This window comes from Meles meles, chromosome 2 (genome assembly GCF_922984935.1).
Source record: "Meles meles chromosome 2, mMelMel3.1 paternal haplotype, whole genome shotgun sequence".
Lineage (NCBI taxonomy): Eukaryota > Metazoa > Chordata > Mammalia > Carnivora > Mustelidae > Meles > Meles meles.
The window spans coordinates 135,951,971-135,968,552 of record NC_060067.1 but is presented as its reverse complement, the minus strand read 5'-3'; the positions used below and the strand labels follow the sequence as shown (position 1 = coordinate 135,968,552).

The following is a 16,582-nucleotide window of genomic DNA, read 5'->3' as shown; positions in this document are numbered from 1 at the left end:
TTTTTTGGGTAGAATTCAGTAATTTGGGGTGTCTGGGTGGCTCAGTCCTTAAGCATCTGTCTTTGGCTCAGGTCGTGATCCCAGGGTCCTGGGCTCAAGCCCCACATCAGGCTTCCTGCTCAGCGGGAGCCTGCTTCTCCCTCTCTCACTCCCTCTGCTTGTATTCCCTCTCTCTCTCTCCCTATGTCAAATAAATAAATCTTGAAAAAAAAATTCAGTGATTTGTCACTTATATACAACACCAAGTGCTCATCACAAGTGCCCTCTTTAATACCCATTAATCTGGACCATTCCCCACCTCCTCCCCTCCATTAGCCCTCAGTTTGTTCTTTATCATTAAGGGACTCCCATGGTTTGTTTCTGTCTCTTCTACCTTCCCATATGTTCATCTGTTTTCCTTTTTTTTTTTTTTTTTTTTTTTTTTTTTAATATTTTATTTATTTGACAGAGAGAAATCACAACTAGGCAGAGAGGCAGGCAGAGAGAGAGGAGGAAGCAGGCTCCCTGCGGAGCAGAGAGCCTGATGTGGGGCTCGATCCCAGGACCCTGAGATCATGACCCGAGCCGAAGGCAGAGGCTTTAACCCACTGAGCCACCCAGGTGCCCCTGTTTTCCTTTTTTAAAAATGTATTTTCCTTCTTAAATTTTATATGTGAGTGAGATCATACGGTATTTTTTTTTCTTTGACTAACTTATTTCACTTAGCATGATACACTCTAGCTCTATCCATGTCTTGCAAATGGCAGGATTTCATTCTTTTTGATGGCTGAGTAGTACTCCACTGTAGCTATATACCACCTCTTCTTTATCCATTCATTAGTTGATGGACATTTGGTCTCTCTCCCATAGTTTGGTTATTGTTGATAATGCTGCTATAAACATCAGGGTGCATATACCCCTTCAAATCTGTATTTTTGTATCCTTTGTGTAAATACCTAGTAGTACAATTGATGGTTCATAGGGTAGTTCTATATTTAACTTTTTGATGAACCTCCATACTATTCTCCAGAGTGGCTGCACCAGTTTGCATTCCCACCAACAGTGCAAGAGTGTTCCTCTTTCTCTGCATTCTTGCCAACACCTGTTGTTTCTCTTATTGTTAATTTTAGCCATCTGAAAGGTAGAGGTGGTATCTCATTGTGGTTTTGATTTGTATTTCCCTGATGCTGAGTCATGTGGAGCATCTTTTCATGTCTCTGTAATATATTTGGATGTCTTTGGAAAAGTGTCTATTCATGTTTTCTGCCCATTTTTTTAAACTGGATTATTATTATTTTTGGGGGGGGTGTTGAGTTTGATAAGTTCTTTATAGATTTGGGTTGCTAAACCTTTATCAGCTATGTCATTTGCAAATATTTTCTCCATTCTGTAGGCTACCTTAAAGTTTTGTTGATTGTGCCCTTTCCTATGCAGAAGCTTTTTATCTTGATGAAGTCCCAGTAGTTCATTTTTGCTTTTTGTTTCCCTTGCCTTCAGAGACATATCTAGAAAGAAGGTGCAATGGCCAAGGTCAAAGAAATTACTGCCTGTATTCTCCTCTAGGATTTTGATGGTTTCCTGTCTCACATTTAGGTTTTCATTCACTTTGAATTTATTTTTGTGTATGGTGTAAGAAAGTGATTGAGTTTCATTCTCTGCCTGTGGCTGTCCAGTTTTCCCAACACCATTTGTTGAAGAGACTGTCTTTTTTCCATTGGAAGTTCTTTTCTGCTTTGTTGAAGATTAGTTGAGCATATAGTTTTGGGTCCAATTCTGGGTTCTTTATTCTGTCTCATTGACCTATGTGTCTGTTTTTATGCCAGTACCATGCTGTTTTGATTACTACAGTTTTGTAATATAGCTTGAAATCCAGAATTGTGATGCCTCCAGCTTTGTTTTTCTTTTTCAGGATTGCTTTGGCTCTTCAGGGTCCTCTGTGGTTCCATACAAATTTTAGGATTGTTTGTTGTAGCTCTGTGAAAAATGCTGGCAGTATTTTGATAGGGATTGCATTAAATGTGTACATTTCTTTGGGCACTATAGACATTTTGATACTGTTTGGAGAACAACCTTCTCATATTTATGCCTTTGCTGCCCTCTGAAGAGAGATCACATAATGAATTAATGAGAGTTATCCTTGTTTGAGTCATGGGACTCAGCATATGACAACATTTTAAAAATTTAATATACATCCTTCTGAGAATTTAACTGACAGGCACAGGTTATTCATCAGTTTAATAAGCATTTAATAAACCACATAAGGTTATATGAAATATTTCTGTGATAAAAAGGTAAAGATGGTTGAAGAAAGAAGGAGAAAATCAGTTGGAGACTGCAAACTTATGAGAGGCTCTGAGCCAGAACTACTCAACTAAGCTGTTTCCAGGTTCCTGATAGTCAGAAAGTGTGTGAGATAATAATTGCATGTTGTTTGAAGCCAACAAAATTGGGAGTAATTTGGTGTGCAACATATATAACAGATAAATTTTTTATTATTACTTTGGATCAGGAATTTAAATGTATTTTTGCTTGTATTGCTCAATGAGGTTTGTGAGAAGGAGTAATTGAAAGTAGCTTTGGGGGTGCCTGGATGACACAGTCAGTTAAGTGTCTGACTCTTGGTTTTGCCTCAGGTTGTGATCTCAGGGTTGTGAGATTGAGCCCTGCATTGGGTTCCATGCTCAGTGTGGAGTCTCCTTAAGTTTCCCTCTCCGTCTGCCTCTGCTCCTCCTCCTGCAGGTGCACCTACTCTTTCTCTCTCTAAAACAAATAAGTCTTTAAAAAATGAAGAAAGTAGCTTTGTATGGGTTGGAGAATGGGCTAGATGGCTGATGGGAGGACACTTGTTATGATGAGCACTGGGTGTTGCATATAAGTGATGAATCACTGGATTCTACTCCAAACAAATATAGCACTGTATGTTCATGAACTAGAATGTAAATTTAAAAAATTGAAAAAAAAAAGCTTTGTACCGAAATTCCAGAATTCTCAGAATATCAGGAAGATCCTAATCCTAAAGAAGATTACTTTCTACATATCAAGGCACAAAAAAATAGTATGCAACAATAGCATAGAAAAGATAGAATACAAGCAATGCTGCTTTCCTCTCTGTAAATGTGTAAAAGGTGTAAATACATAAATACATAAAATAGGACACAGAACACAGAATGTAAACAATGCTGCTTCCTTAATGTAAAAATACAGGATGTGAGAAGTGGAAGAAGGAGGCAAAAAATATATATATGTGTGTGTGTGTGTGTGTGTGTGTGTGTGTGTGTGTGTATTTAAGTAGGCTCTACACCTGGCATGGAGCCCAACACAGGGCTTGAACTCACAACCGTGAGATCAAAAGCTGAGCTGAGATTGAGAGTTAGATGCTGAACCAACTGAGCCACCCAGGAGCTCCAGGAATGAATTCATTTTTTAACACTAGATACTGCATGTAATTGGGTTTCTTGTAGTTTCTTTCTGAATTTCCTTAGCTTTGGTGGATAAAACAGAGCAGCAAAAATGTTAAAGTAGAACTTGAGAAGGAAACTACAACTTAAATTTTATCTCAGGAGGTTCTAGATCTCAGCATTTATCATGGAAGGACTAAAAATACTACGACTAAGTTTTGGGTTGGATTCAAGAATTTTCCTGAAGTATAGGTGTGCTTGTTATGTGCCTAATACATTAGAACTAGCATGAACTAATGTGAATATGAGCTAATAAAATGCAGTGTTCTGAAAAGTGAGTTGATGGTCTTGTATATTTTTGTTCTGTAACACCATCTAAGGTTTGGAATTTGAGATATGGGGAAATAGGGATTCTTTCCACAGTCTTCATATGTGAAGAAGGCAGGAACTAAATTGGATATAACCAAGAACACATTCTTGGAAATTAGACACATGAGGAGAGAGTGAACTGTGAGAAAGAAAGAGGTATATAAGAGGAGTTTTAATGAAAGTCTTATTGAAGGCATCTGAGGAGAAAGCAGTGTGAAGGAAGGGAAATTAGAGGAAATTGCAGCAGGAAACTCAGAATAGGGTGCTGTAAAGACATGGAAACCTCAACTTTATTTAAGCTGTATTAAAACTTATGTTGGTATAAAACCACATTTTTACTCTTGATTAGGTCCCAGCAAAGACTGTTAGACTCTGTGTAACTCAGAAACACTGCTGAGCTGAAATCTGGTTGCTGGAGTAAAGAAGGATTCTGGTAAGGGTAGTTTAAGTGGAAACCTTTCCCATTTTATTCAATGTTAAAAATCTTTTAAAAAATTCTGTGTTTTTCTTTGATTTAACATCTTATGGGGCCTAAAAATCACATCATTTTCATTGTATATTTCTGTGGATTTAAGAGATTAAGGAGAATTAGTCTAATACGAGGGCATATCTTGAAAAAGCTTATTCCAAATAAATCCATTGTAAAATTTCATAATCTTTATCTGTGACTGTTCCCCTTTGAAGTGTATTAAAGTAATACATTTTGTCAAGGGAAAAAGGAAAAAAAAGTAGGCTGAAACCCTGTATTGGTCATTTATTATGACTATCACAATGTGTCAATAAATTAATTTTACTGACTAAAGCAAGGTAATGGATTAAAGATTTTCATTGTTTTTATGGTCAACTCTTGTTCATTTCAGTTAAAATTTCTGGCAAAATTAATTATAGAAAAGATACACGTGAATTGTATTATGTTTTTGTAGGCATGTGCCATAAATAGTTCTTGTATAGTTTATTCAGCTTGTGCATACATTATAAGATTTTAGAAAAGGTGTTAGAAGCATATCAGATTAAATGTTTTCTGTCAGATAGTAATAACTCTAGGTTTTCAATCCCTTCGGTAGCACCTAGAAGTTAATTTTTGTCTTTTATGCTAATTTTAGTTAGGAGACAACTCCAGTGTGAGTTTCTCGAGGTGCTCTGCTTCATCTTAATAGAACTCAGTTGATAGAGACATTCCAGAAGCAAACATTTAAGGTGGGTAAAGCATAAATTCTCATTTAAAAAATATTTCAGAAATAATTTGCCATCTGATTTGAATTTCAGTTCATAGTATCTATGTGGTAACTAAGTTATAAGAAAAACATGGCTTTCTTGTAAGATATTTATAATATGACTTTATAGAGATAATATCTACATTTTATGATTCTGTTTTCTTTTTTTTTGGTGGTGATGGTAGTATCGGTAAATCCTTCCTTAGGTTTCAACAAATTAATTACTTGATTCAATTTCCAAATACATAAAATAAAGGAGACATTTTTCTACAGATTGAATTGATCAGAACAGTAGTATCTCAGGATCTACTCTACTTGGCTGATGGAGTTGTAGAGAAAAAGGGACAGCTAGGAGTGATAGGATGTAAAGTTTTAAGCCTAGTATGGAGATAGTCTGCTCAAGGCCTGGTTTTTATTATTATTATTTTATTTTTAAATTATTACCATTATTATTATTATTATTATTTGCAGTGTTCCAAGATTCATTGTTTATGCACCACACCCCATGCTCCATGAAATATGTGCCCTACTTAATACCCACCACAAGGCTCACCTAACCTCCTACCCCACCTCCTTCAAAATCCTCAGTTTGTTTCTCAGAGTCCACAGTCTCTCATGGTTTGTCTCCCCCTCCAATTTCCCCCAGCTCACATTTCCTTTTCTTCTCCTAATGTCCTCCATGTTATTCTTTATGCTCCAAAAGTAAGTGAAACCATATGATAGTGGACTTTCTCTGCTTTACTTATTTACTCAGTATAATCTCCTCCAGTCCCATCTATGTTGATGCAAAAGTTGGATATTCATCCTTTCTGATGGCTGAGTAATATAACATTGTATATATGGACCATATCCTCTTTATCCATTCATCTATTGAAGGGCATCTTGGCTCTTTCCACAGGATGGCTGTGGACATTGCTGCTATGAACATCGGGGTGCATATGGCCCTTCTTTTCACTACATCTGTATCTTTGGGGTAAATACCCAGTAGTGCAATTGCAGGGTCATAGAGCAGTTCTATTTTTAATTTTTTGAGGGATCTTCACACTATTTTCCAAAGTGGAATGCATTCCAAAGGGAATGCACCAACTTGCATTTCCACCAACAGTGTAAGAGTGTTCCCCTTTCTCCACATCCACTCCAACATTTGTTGTTTCCTGTCTTGTTAATCTTTGCCATTCTAACTGGTATAAGGTGGTATGTCAGTGTGGTTTTGATTTGAGTTTCCCTGATGAAGGCTTGGTTTTTAAAGGCATGGACATCATCCATAGATATTTGTCCTGTCCCATTTTTGGCCCTGAATAGTTCAGTCCAGGATAATGGTGTGTTATCAGACATAAACAGAGCCAGGCCCTGCTGAATGAAAGAGGGGTATGAATAGAAGAATCAGGCAGGCAGCCATGCACACAGATTTTGGTGTGTGACAAGATCCTAGAGCCTAAGTTGTAACTAAGGAAATATCTGGGGATTTGTGTGGGATATTGAGAAAATCTCAGACCCTGAGATATTAGGTCTTTGGGCACATTAATAAGACAGCAATTCAGGAATAAATGAGCAAGACTGGGATCTGGTTATCAATAACCTCTGTACAGTAGGTATGTTGCTTTAGAAGTAAGCAGAAATGAGCAGTTGTGACAGCTATATCCTGAACTAAGAGCTAGAGAGGAGACTTGCTGATATCCTCTGTTCATGTATTTGACAATCACAAGGATGCTATTAAGTACCAAATACTATGTTAATGATTCTGAGTCCAGTAATGATTCTGAATCCCAAGAATGCTGTGTTATAGGTGTTTAAAAACTCCCTGTATAATGCCAGCATTATTTCTCAAGCAGAGCTGAACCTATGAATATTTTTGCAGAGGTAGGAGATGAGAAGGACATGACAAAGGTAGTTACAGTGCTGAGTCTCGTGTTAACTATGCAAAATGTTATATAAACTGGGCCATAATGCAGTATAAGTGGATATGTTTCTGTGCATAAGCATGTATGCTTATTTATTTATTTTTTTAATTTCTTTTCAGCATAGCAGTATTCATTGTTTTTGCACCACACCCAGTGCTCCATGCAGTACGTACCCTCCTTAATACCCACCACCTGGATCCCCAAACCTCCCACCCCCCCCGCCCCTTCAGAACCCTCAGGTTGTTTTCCAGAGTCCATAGTCTCTCATGTTTCACCCCCCTCCAATTTCCCTCAACTCCCTTCTCCTCTCCATCTCCCCATGTCCTCTGTGTTATTTGTTATGCTCCACAAATAAGTGAAACCATATAATAATTGACTCTCTCTGCTTGACTTATTTCACTCAGCATAATATCTTCCAGTCCTGTCCATGTTGATACAAAAGCTGGGTATTATCCTTTCTGATGGAGGCATAATACTCCATCGTGTATATGGACCACATCTTCCTTATCCATTCATCTGTTGAAGGGCATCTTTGTTCTTTCCACAGTTTGGTGACCATGGCCATTGCTGCTATAAACATTGGGGTACAGATGGCCCTTCTTTTCACTACATCTGTACCTTTGGGGTAAATACCCAGTAGTGCAATTGCAGGGTCATAGGGAAGCTCTATTTTTAATTTCTTGAGGAATCTCCACACTGTTCTCCAAAGTGGCTGCACCAACTTGCACAGCAAAGGAAACAGTCAACAAAACAAAGAAGCATGTATGCTTATTAACTATTGCATTTTGCACTGAAATTAAAGATACAGCTAGAGTTCTATGTATATAAGCGTTTTCAAACTTTAATACTCCTTGATCAGCCAAGCAAAGGACAAATTATTTATTTTATTTATTTTTTTTAAATATTTTATTTATTTGACAGAGAGAAATCACAACTAGGCAGAGAGGCAGGCAGAGAGAGAGGAGGAAGCAGCTCCCTGCGGAGCAGAGAGCCCGATGTGGGTCTCGATCCCAGGATCCTGGGATCATGACCCGAGCCGAAGGCAGAGACTTTAACCCACTGAGCCACCCAGGTCCCCCCAAAGGACAAATTATTTTATTAGCACAATTGAATCTAAGACATTAGAAAATATTTCTATTATGATATCATTCAAGGTCTGGATTGTTTTATTCAGTATATTAAGATATTGGTGGTGGGTGAAAGGAATAACCACATATTAAATACATTTTTATCAAAGAATCTGTAAAATAGCTGATAGCTGCATATAGGCCATGGGTGAGTTTGTGGTATAGGAATAGTATTTCTAATCTTCAGGATATCAGAGACAGGAATTTGTATTTTTTTGATTATTCTTTGTCATTCACTGACATGAATATTTCTGTGCTTGAACTCTTGTCATCATATAATCCCCTGTCATCATAAGGCATTAAATGCACCTGTGACTTCATATACTCCCTGATCAATGTGTGTGCATGTGTGTGTGTATGATAAATCTTTATAAATAAAAAGACACAGGTGGATTCACCTGTAGTTCCAGGAATAATATTTAAGCATTGTGAGGAATTTGTGGTGTTTTGCAGCAAAGGTTATAAATGTAGTATAATAACTCTATATATTAACCTTCAAAAACTAGCAGTCATTTTTGTTCAGCAGTCAAGTGAAGACAGTGATTAGAGCCAAAAGATGATGAATGAAAATGATACGGCTTGATTAAAATTAGGTTTTACTAAAATTAGTACTGACTTTGTTCTTTGTGAACTAATCAAGCTTGTCATGTAAGTTGTTGTCTCCTTTTTTTTTTTTAAAGAACAGAATCTATGCAAATGAAATAATATGGTGATTGAATTCCAAAAATTTCTCACCGATCAGTCATCCTATTATACATTTTAGGATATCATTTTATGAGTTAATTCAAGACACTTACTGATGATATGACCAGGGGTCATTTAATCATTTTTATTATAATTATAACATTAAAGCATATATAAGGCTGTCCATAATCAGTCATAAGAACCTGAAAGTAGAGTTGGTTATAGAGTTAAGAACTTATTCTCTTGTCAAAATATATTACTCTCACTTATCTTTATAAGTCTTGACCTGTATCATTACAGGTTCAGGGAAAAGAGTACAGAAGAGAATGCATTCCTTCAATAGTTTAATGTTGGATATTTATGTATAATTTGGACTGAGAGCTAGGAGCAAAAGATAGGAAATTTGGTCTAATGTCATGAATTTTTATCCTTAGCATTTAGTCCTCCACCGCACATCAGAATGCCTACACGTTTATAACTCTTTCATTCTGTTCTCCCACTTAGGATTGTGTGTGTCAAGCATTTTAGGGTTTCCTGTTCACATGTCTCTGCTAGAATTTAAAGATGACATATTAACTATTCAAAATTTGAAGGATTTACATGCTAGATTTGTTCTATTTTGAACCATATTGCAGGAATGTGTTCAAGGGGAAAAGGAGATTCTAAACTACCAAGAATCTAGTAATTGGAGTTTCTAAATTTTAGTAGGCTTTAAAAAAATAAGTCAACGAATTCTCCATCAGTGAATTATGGAATAAATAGTCATAATATGTCAGGAATACTATAGAAGAAAATTTCTGCAAAGATGGGATTGGATTGGCCTGTACTTTTATCTTACCTCAAAATTTCAGTATTATTATTATTTTTTAAAAATCTCGTATGCTTTTTCTTTCTTTATCAAAGCAATGTAGATTTTCTTTATCAAGCAATGTAGAGCGAGAATTTGGAAAAAGTGAAGAAAAATACATCATTTCTTTTTGCTCCTCACCTTAAGTCCCAGACCCTTCTATCTGTCCACATCTTGTTCACCAAGCTGAGATTCTACTTGTAAGGAAAAAGTAGTGTTCCTTAAGCATTTATGTTCTATTTTTATATGTGTATTGTTCTCAGATTTCTAGGCAGCAGTGCTTTCAGGCATAAGGTTATTCTGATATTCCAGGGATTCTAAAATTTCAGTACTATGTTTGTTTGAATTAATACTTCATTGTAGTTTCACTTTCAAGAAGAACCACTCACCTGACTGTTGAGCTAAAGCTCAATTTCTCATTGGCTATTGGCAGATGGCCTCACTTCCTGGTTATATGAGCCATTCTACAGTGCTACTCAAAACATGGTAGTTTACTTTGCCCAGAGTGAGTGTTCCAAAGAAAGCCCCAAGGAAGCCACAGAGTCATAAAGATGGCTGTCATGACCTAGTCTGAGCAGTTGCACACATCCAGCTTATCCCATTTATCATTAGGAGAAATGGACTATGTCTAACCCACACTTGAGGGGTGGGTAAGCAGGCTCTACCTTTTTTTTTTTTTTTAATTTAATTTTTTTTTTATTTGTTTATTTACAGCATAACAGTGTTCATTGTTTTGGCATCACACCCAGTGCTCCATGCAGTATGTGCCCTCCCTATTACCCACCACCTGGTTCCTCAACCTCCCACCCCCCCCCCCCCGCCCCTTCAAAACCCTCTGGTTGTTTTTCAGAGTCCATAGTCTCTCATGGTTCATCTCCCCTTCCAGTTTCCCTCAACTCCCTCTCCTCTCCATCTCCCCATGTCCTCCATGTTATTTGTTATGCTCCACAAATAAGTGAGACCATATGATACTTGACTCTCTCTGCTTGACTTATTTCGCTCAGCATAATCTCTTCCAGTCCCGCCCATGTTGCTACAAAAGTTGGGTATTCATCCTTTCTGAGGGAGGCATAATACTCCATTGTGTATATGGACCACATCTTCCTTATCCATTCATCCGTTGAAGGGCATCTTGGTTCTTTCACAGTTTGGCGACCGTAGCCATTGCTGCAATAAACATTGGGGTACAGATGGCCCTTCTTTTCACTACATCTGTACCTTTGGGGTAAATACCCAGCAGTGCAATTGCAGGGTCATAGAAAAGCTCTATTCTTAATTTCTTCAGGAATCTCCACACTGTTCTCCAAAGTGGCTGCACTAACTTGCATTCCCACCAACAGTGTAAGAGGGTTCCCCTTTCTCCACATCCTCTCCAACACACTTTGTTTCCTGTCTTGCTAATTTTGGCCATTCTAACTGGTGTCAGGTGGTATCTCAATGTTGTTTTAATTTGAATCTCCCTGATGGCTAGTGATGATGAACATTTTTTCATGTGTCTGATAGCCATTTGTATGTCTTCATTGGAGAAGTGTCTGTTCATATCTTCTGCCCATTTTTTGATATGATTATCTGTTTTGTGTGTGTTGAGTTTGAGAAGTTCTTTATAGATCCTGGATATCAACCTTTTGTCCGTACTGTCATTTGCAAATATCTTCTCCCATTCCATGGGTTGCCTTTTTGTTTTGTTGACTGTTTCCTTTGCTGTGCAGAAACTTTTGATCTTGATGAAGTCCCAAAAGTTCATTTTCGCTTTTGTTACCTTTGCCTTTGGAGACATATCTTGAAAGAAGTTGCTGTGGCTGATATCGAAGAGGTTACTGCCTATGTTCTCCTCTAAGATTCTGATGGATTACTGTCTCACATTGAGGTCTTTTATCCATTTTGAGTTTATCTTTGTGTACGGTGTAAGAGAATGGTCGAGTTTCATTCTTCTACATATTGCTGTCCAGTTTTCCCAGCACCATTTATTGAAGAGACTGTCTTTTTTCCATTGTATATTTTTTCCTGTTTTGTTGAAGATTATTTGACCATAGAGTTGAGGGTCCATATCTGGGCTCTCCACTCTGTTCCACTGGTCTATGTGTCTGTTTTTATACAAGTACCACGCTGTCTTGGTGATCACAGCTTTGTAGTAAAGCTTGAAATCGGGTAACGTGATGCCGTCAGTTTTGTTTTTGTTTTTCAACATTTCCTTAGCAATTCGGGGTCTCTTCTGGCTCCATACAAATTTTAGGATTATTTGCTCCAGCTCTTTGAAAAATACCGGTGGAATTTTGAATCGGAATGGCATTAAAAGTATAGATTGCTCTAGGCAGTATAGATATTTTAACAATGTTTATTCTTCCAATCCAAGAGCATGGAACGGTCTTCCATCTTTTTGTGTCTTCTTCAATTTCTTTTCATCAGTGTTCTGTAGTTCCTTGAGTACAGGTCCTTTACTTCTTTGGTTAGGTTTATTCCCAGGTATCTTATGGTTCTTGGTGCTATAGTAAATGGAATCGATTCTCTAATTTCCCTTTCTGTATTTTCACTGTTAGTGTATAAGAAAGCCACTGATTTCTGTACATTGACTTTGTATCCTGCCACGTTACTGAATTGCTGTGTGAGTTCTAGTAGTTTGGGGGTGGAGTCTTTGGGGCTTTCCATATAAAGAATCATGTCATCTGTGAAAAGAGAGAGTTTGACTTCTTCCTTGCCAATTTGGATACCTTTTATTTCTCTTTGTTGTCTGATTGCTGTTGCTAGAACTTTTAATACTATGTTGAACAAGAGTGGTGAGAGTGGGCATCCTTGTCGTGTTCCTGATCTCAACGGAAAGGCTGCAAGCTTTTTCCCATTGAGGATGATATTTGCTGTGGGTCTTTCATGGATAGATTTTATGAAGTTCAGGAATGTTCCCTCCATCTCTATACTTTGAGGCGTTTCCATCAGGAATGGATGCTGGATTTTGTCAAATGCTTTTTCTGCATCAATTGAGAGGACCATGTGGTTCTTCTCTCTTCTCTTATTGATTTGTTCTATCACATTGATTGATTTGCGAATGTTGAACCAACCTTGTAACCCAGGGATGAATCCCACCTGGTCATGGTGGATAATCTTTTGAATGTGCTGCTGGATCCTGTTTGCTAGGATCTTGTTGAGAATCTTTGCATCCATATTCATCAGTGATATTGGTCTGAAATTCTCCTTTTTGGTAGGGTCTTTGCCTGGTTTGGGGGTCAGGGTAATGCTGGCTTCATAAAAAGAGTCTGGAAGTTTTCTTTCTGCTTCAATTTTTTGGAACAGCTTCAGGAGAATTGGTGTTATTTCTTCTTTGAAAGTTTGGTAGAATTCCCCAGGGAATCCGTCAGGTCCTGGGTTCTTGTTTTTTGGGAGGTTTTTGATCACTGCTTCAATCTCGTTACTAGATATCAGTCTATTCAGGTTGTCAATTTCTTCCTGGTTCAATTTTGGGAGTTTGTAGTTTTCCAGGAATGCATCCATTTCTTCTAGGTTGCTTAGCTTATGGGCATATAACTGTTGGTAATAATTTCTGATGATTGTTTCTATTTCCTTGGTGTTAGTTGTGATCTCTCCCTTTTCATTCATAATTTTATTAATTTGGGCTTTCTCTCTTTTCTTTGGGATTAGTGTGGCCAATGGTTTATCGATCTTATTGATTCTTTCAAAAAACCATCTTCTAGTTTCATTGATACGTTCTACTGTATCTCTGGTTTCTACCTCATTGATCTACGCTCTAATCTTGATTATTTCCCTTTTTGTGTGTGGAGTTGGTTTGATTTGTTGTTGATTCTCCAGTTCTTTAAGGTGTAGAGACAGCTGGTGTATTCTGGATTTTTCAATTTTTTTGAGGGAGGCTTGGATGGCTATGTATTTCCCCCCTAGAACCTCCTTTGCTGTATCCCATAGGTTTTGGACCAAAGTGTCTTCATTCTCATTGGTTTCCATGAATTGTTTAAGTTCATGTTTGATCTCCTGGTTGATCCAAGCATTCTTAAGCAAGGTGGTCTTTAGCTTCCAGGTGTTTGACTTTTCCTTGTGATTGAGTTCCAGTTTCAAAGCATTGTGATCTGAGAATATGCAGGGAATAATGTCAGTCTTTTGGTATCGGTTGAGTCCTGCTTTGTGACCCAGTATGTGGTCTATTCTGGAGAAGGTTCCATGTGCACTTGAGAAGAATGAGTATTCTGTTGTTTTAGGGTGGAATGTTCTGTATATGTCTATGAGGTCCATCTGGTCCAATGTTTCATTCAATGCTCTTATTTCCTTATTAACTTTCTGCTTCGATGATCTGTCTATTTCTGAGAGAGGCGTATTAAGAACTCCTACTATTATTGTATTCATATCAATATGACTCTTTATCTTGATTAATAGTTTTCTTATGTAATTGGGTGCTCCCATATTGGGGGCATAGATATTCACAATTGTTAGATCATCTTGGCGGATAGTCCCTTTAAGAATTATGTAGTGTCCTTCTGTATCTCTGACTACGGTCTTTAGTTTAAAGTCTAATTTATCTGATATGAGAATCGCTACCCCGGCCTTCTTTTGAGGCCCATTGGCATGAAAGATGCTTCTCCCTCCCTTCACTTTCAGTCTGGGTGTATCCTTAGGTTCAAAATGGGTCTCTTGTAGACAACATATGGGTGGGTCCTGTCGTTTTATCCAGTCTGCAACCCTGTGTCATTTTATGGGCGCATTTAGGCCATTCACATTGAGAGTGATTATTGAGAGATAGGTTTTTATTGACATCGTGTTGCCTTTGAAGTCTTTCTGTCTGTAGATTGTTTCTGTATTTCTGTTCAATGATATTCTTAGGATTTTTTCTCTTTTATAGGACCCGCCTTAATATTTCCTGCAGTGTCGGCTTGGTGGTTGCATAGTCTTTTAAGCCTTGCCGGTCTTGGAAACTCTTTATCTCTCCATCCCTTTTTTATAAATTTTTTTTAAAGATTTTATTTATTTGTCAGAGAGAGAGAGAGAGAGAGAGAGAGAGAGGGAGAGTGAGCACTGGCAGGCAGAGGCAGAGGGAGAAGCAGGCTCTCTGCCAAGCAAGGAGCCCCATGTGGGACTCGATCCCAGGACGCTGGGACCATGACCCGAGCCGAAGGCAGCTGCTTAACCAACTGAGCCACCCAGGTGTCCCTCTCCATCCCTTTTAAATGTCAGTCTTGCTGGATAGAGTATTCTTGGTTGCATGTTCTTCTCATTTAGTACTCTGAATATATTTTGCCAGCCCTTCCTGGCTTGCTAGGTCTCTGTGGAAAGGTCTGACGTTATTCTAATGGGCTTTCCTCTGTATGTAAGGAGCTTCTTTGTCCTAGCTGCTTTTAAGAGGGTCTGTTGTGAAACATAATTCCTCATTTTAACTATAAGGTGTCGTGAGGACTTTCGAGAATCTAAAATCTTGGGAGGAAATCTCTCTGCCTCTAGTACATGAACGTTGTTTCAATTTGTGAGATTGGGAAAATTTTCATAGACAACTTCTTCCACTATATCTTCTAGACTTCTTTCTTTTTCCTCCCCTTCAGGGATTCCAATAATTCTGACATTGGAACGTTTCATGGCATCATTTATTTCCCTGATTCTGTTTTCGTGGCTTCTGCGCTGTTTGTTCCAGGCTTCCTCCTGATCCTTTCTCTCTATCTGTTTGTCCTCCAGATCACTAATTCTATCTTCTGTCTCAGTTACCCTAGCTTTTAGAGAATTTAGATTAGATTGGAACTCATTGAGAACATTTTGAACATCATCCCTGTGGCTTTCAGTTCTGCCCTAACATTGTGAACATCATCCCTGGTGGCTTTCAATTCTGCCCTAATCAATTCTGTTTGGTCATCCATGGCTTTCTCCAACCTAGCTATTGCCTGGATAATTGTTAGTCTGAATTCCTTTTCTGACATATTGTCTATGTCGATAGCCATTAGCTCTGTTGCAGAAGGTCCATCCTCTGTATTTTTCTTCTGTTGGGTATTCCTCCTCCTAGTCATTTTGGTACGAGATGACTGAACAGATGCAGCTGGATTCATCGATTGTGGTGCAGTCAAGGTACACCCTGGAACACTTCTGTGCAATCAGGGTTCCCCACCCAAATGAGAGAAAAAAGAAAAGAAAAAGAAATAGAGAAGAAGAAAGAAAAAAAAAGGAAAGAAAAAAGGAAAAAAAAAGAGAGAGAGAAATAGGAATAAAAGGGAAGATAAAAGAGAAGGCTCAGCCCAAATGGGCCACAAGGTAAGATTTGTGAAGTATACAAACAAAAACAGACAAGCAAAAAGACTGATAAAAGTATATGACAAGAGAAAAAAATACATATATAAGCAAAAAAAAAAGGGAAGAACCTCATCAGAAAGAACCCCAAGTATAAGATTTATATGTTATCAGGACAAACACAAATTCACAGAAACACTGACAGAAGGAAAAATTGGGAGAGTGGTTATAAATTCTCAGTGTGGGTGAGGAAGGTTATTTTGCAGGCTCTACCTTTTGAAGGGAGAAGTATCAAAGAATTTTTGGAGATTGAAAAAAACTAGTACAGAGCACTACAATTAGTGATAGTTTCCATTTAGTGAGAGTTTTTTTTTTAATGGGACACTGTTCTTTATAAGCACAAAGTTAGTTCTCCACCACCTCCCTTCCTACCTCAGCTTTGCCTGATGCACACAGATGCCTCCGCCTTAGCATCTTTATCATCCTTGTTCAGGGGCCATGCTAATCTACTCTGTATCGTTCCGATTTTAGTATATGTGCTGCCGAAGCAAGCACCCACCTTAGCATCTTTGAAACCGTGATATCCCTCCTCTCATGTCCTCCTTTTACTGTCTCATTTCAATACCAAGTTTTCTTTGTTTATTGTTTTACTATGGGTCTTTTTTTTCAAGTATTAGTTTGTCCTCCTCTCCTCTCTCTATCAAGACTGGGACTTGGTTTATTGACTCCAGAAACATCTGTTTGTTTTCCCTGATCAAGAAGGCTAATAGATTTACCCCTAATTGTTCACATGAGCTGAAGTTTCTCAAGTAATACCTAGCAAAGGAACTAGCAAATAAAACTGTATCCTCTCTAATTT

General features: G+C 37.9%; 1 non-coding gene across 1 annotated transcript; it reads right to left on the bottom strand.

Moving 5' to 3' along the window:
- Positions 1-16,171: 16,171 nt before the first annotated feature.
- On the bottom strand, positions 16,172-16,278 carry LOC123937778. The gene has a single exon (XR_006817573.1). It is a non-coding gene; the product is annotated as a U6 spliceosomal RNA (small nuclear RNA).
- Between the last annotated feature and the right edge of the window lie 304 nt (positions 16,279-16,582).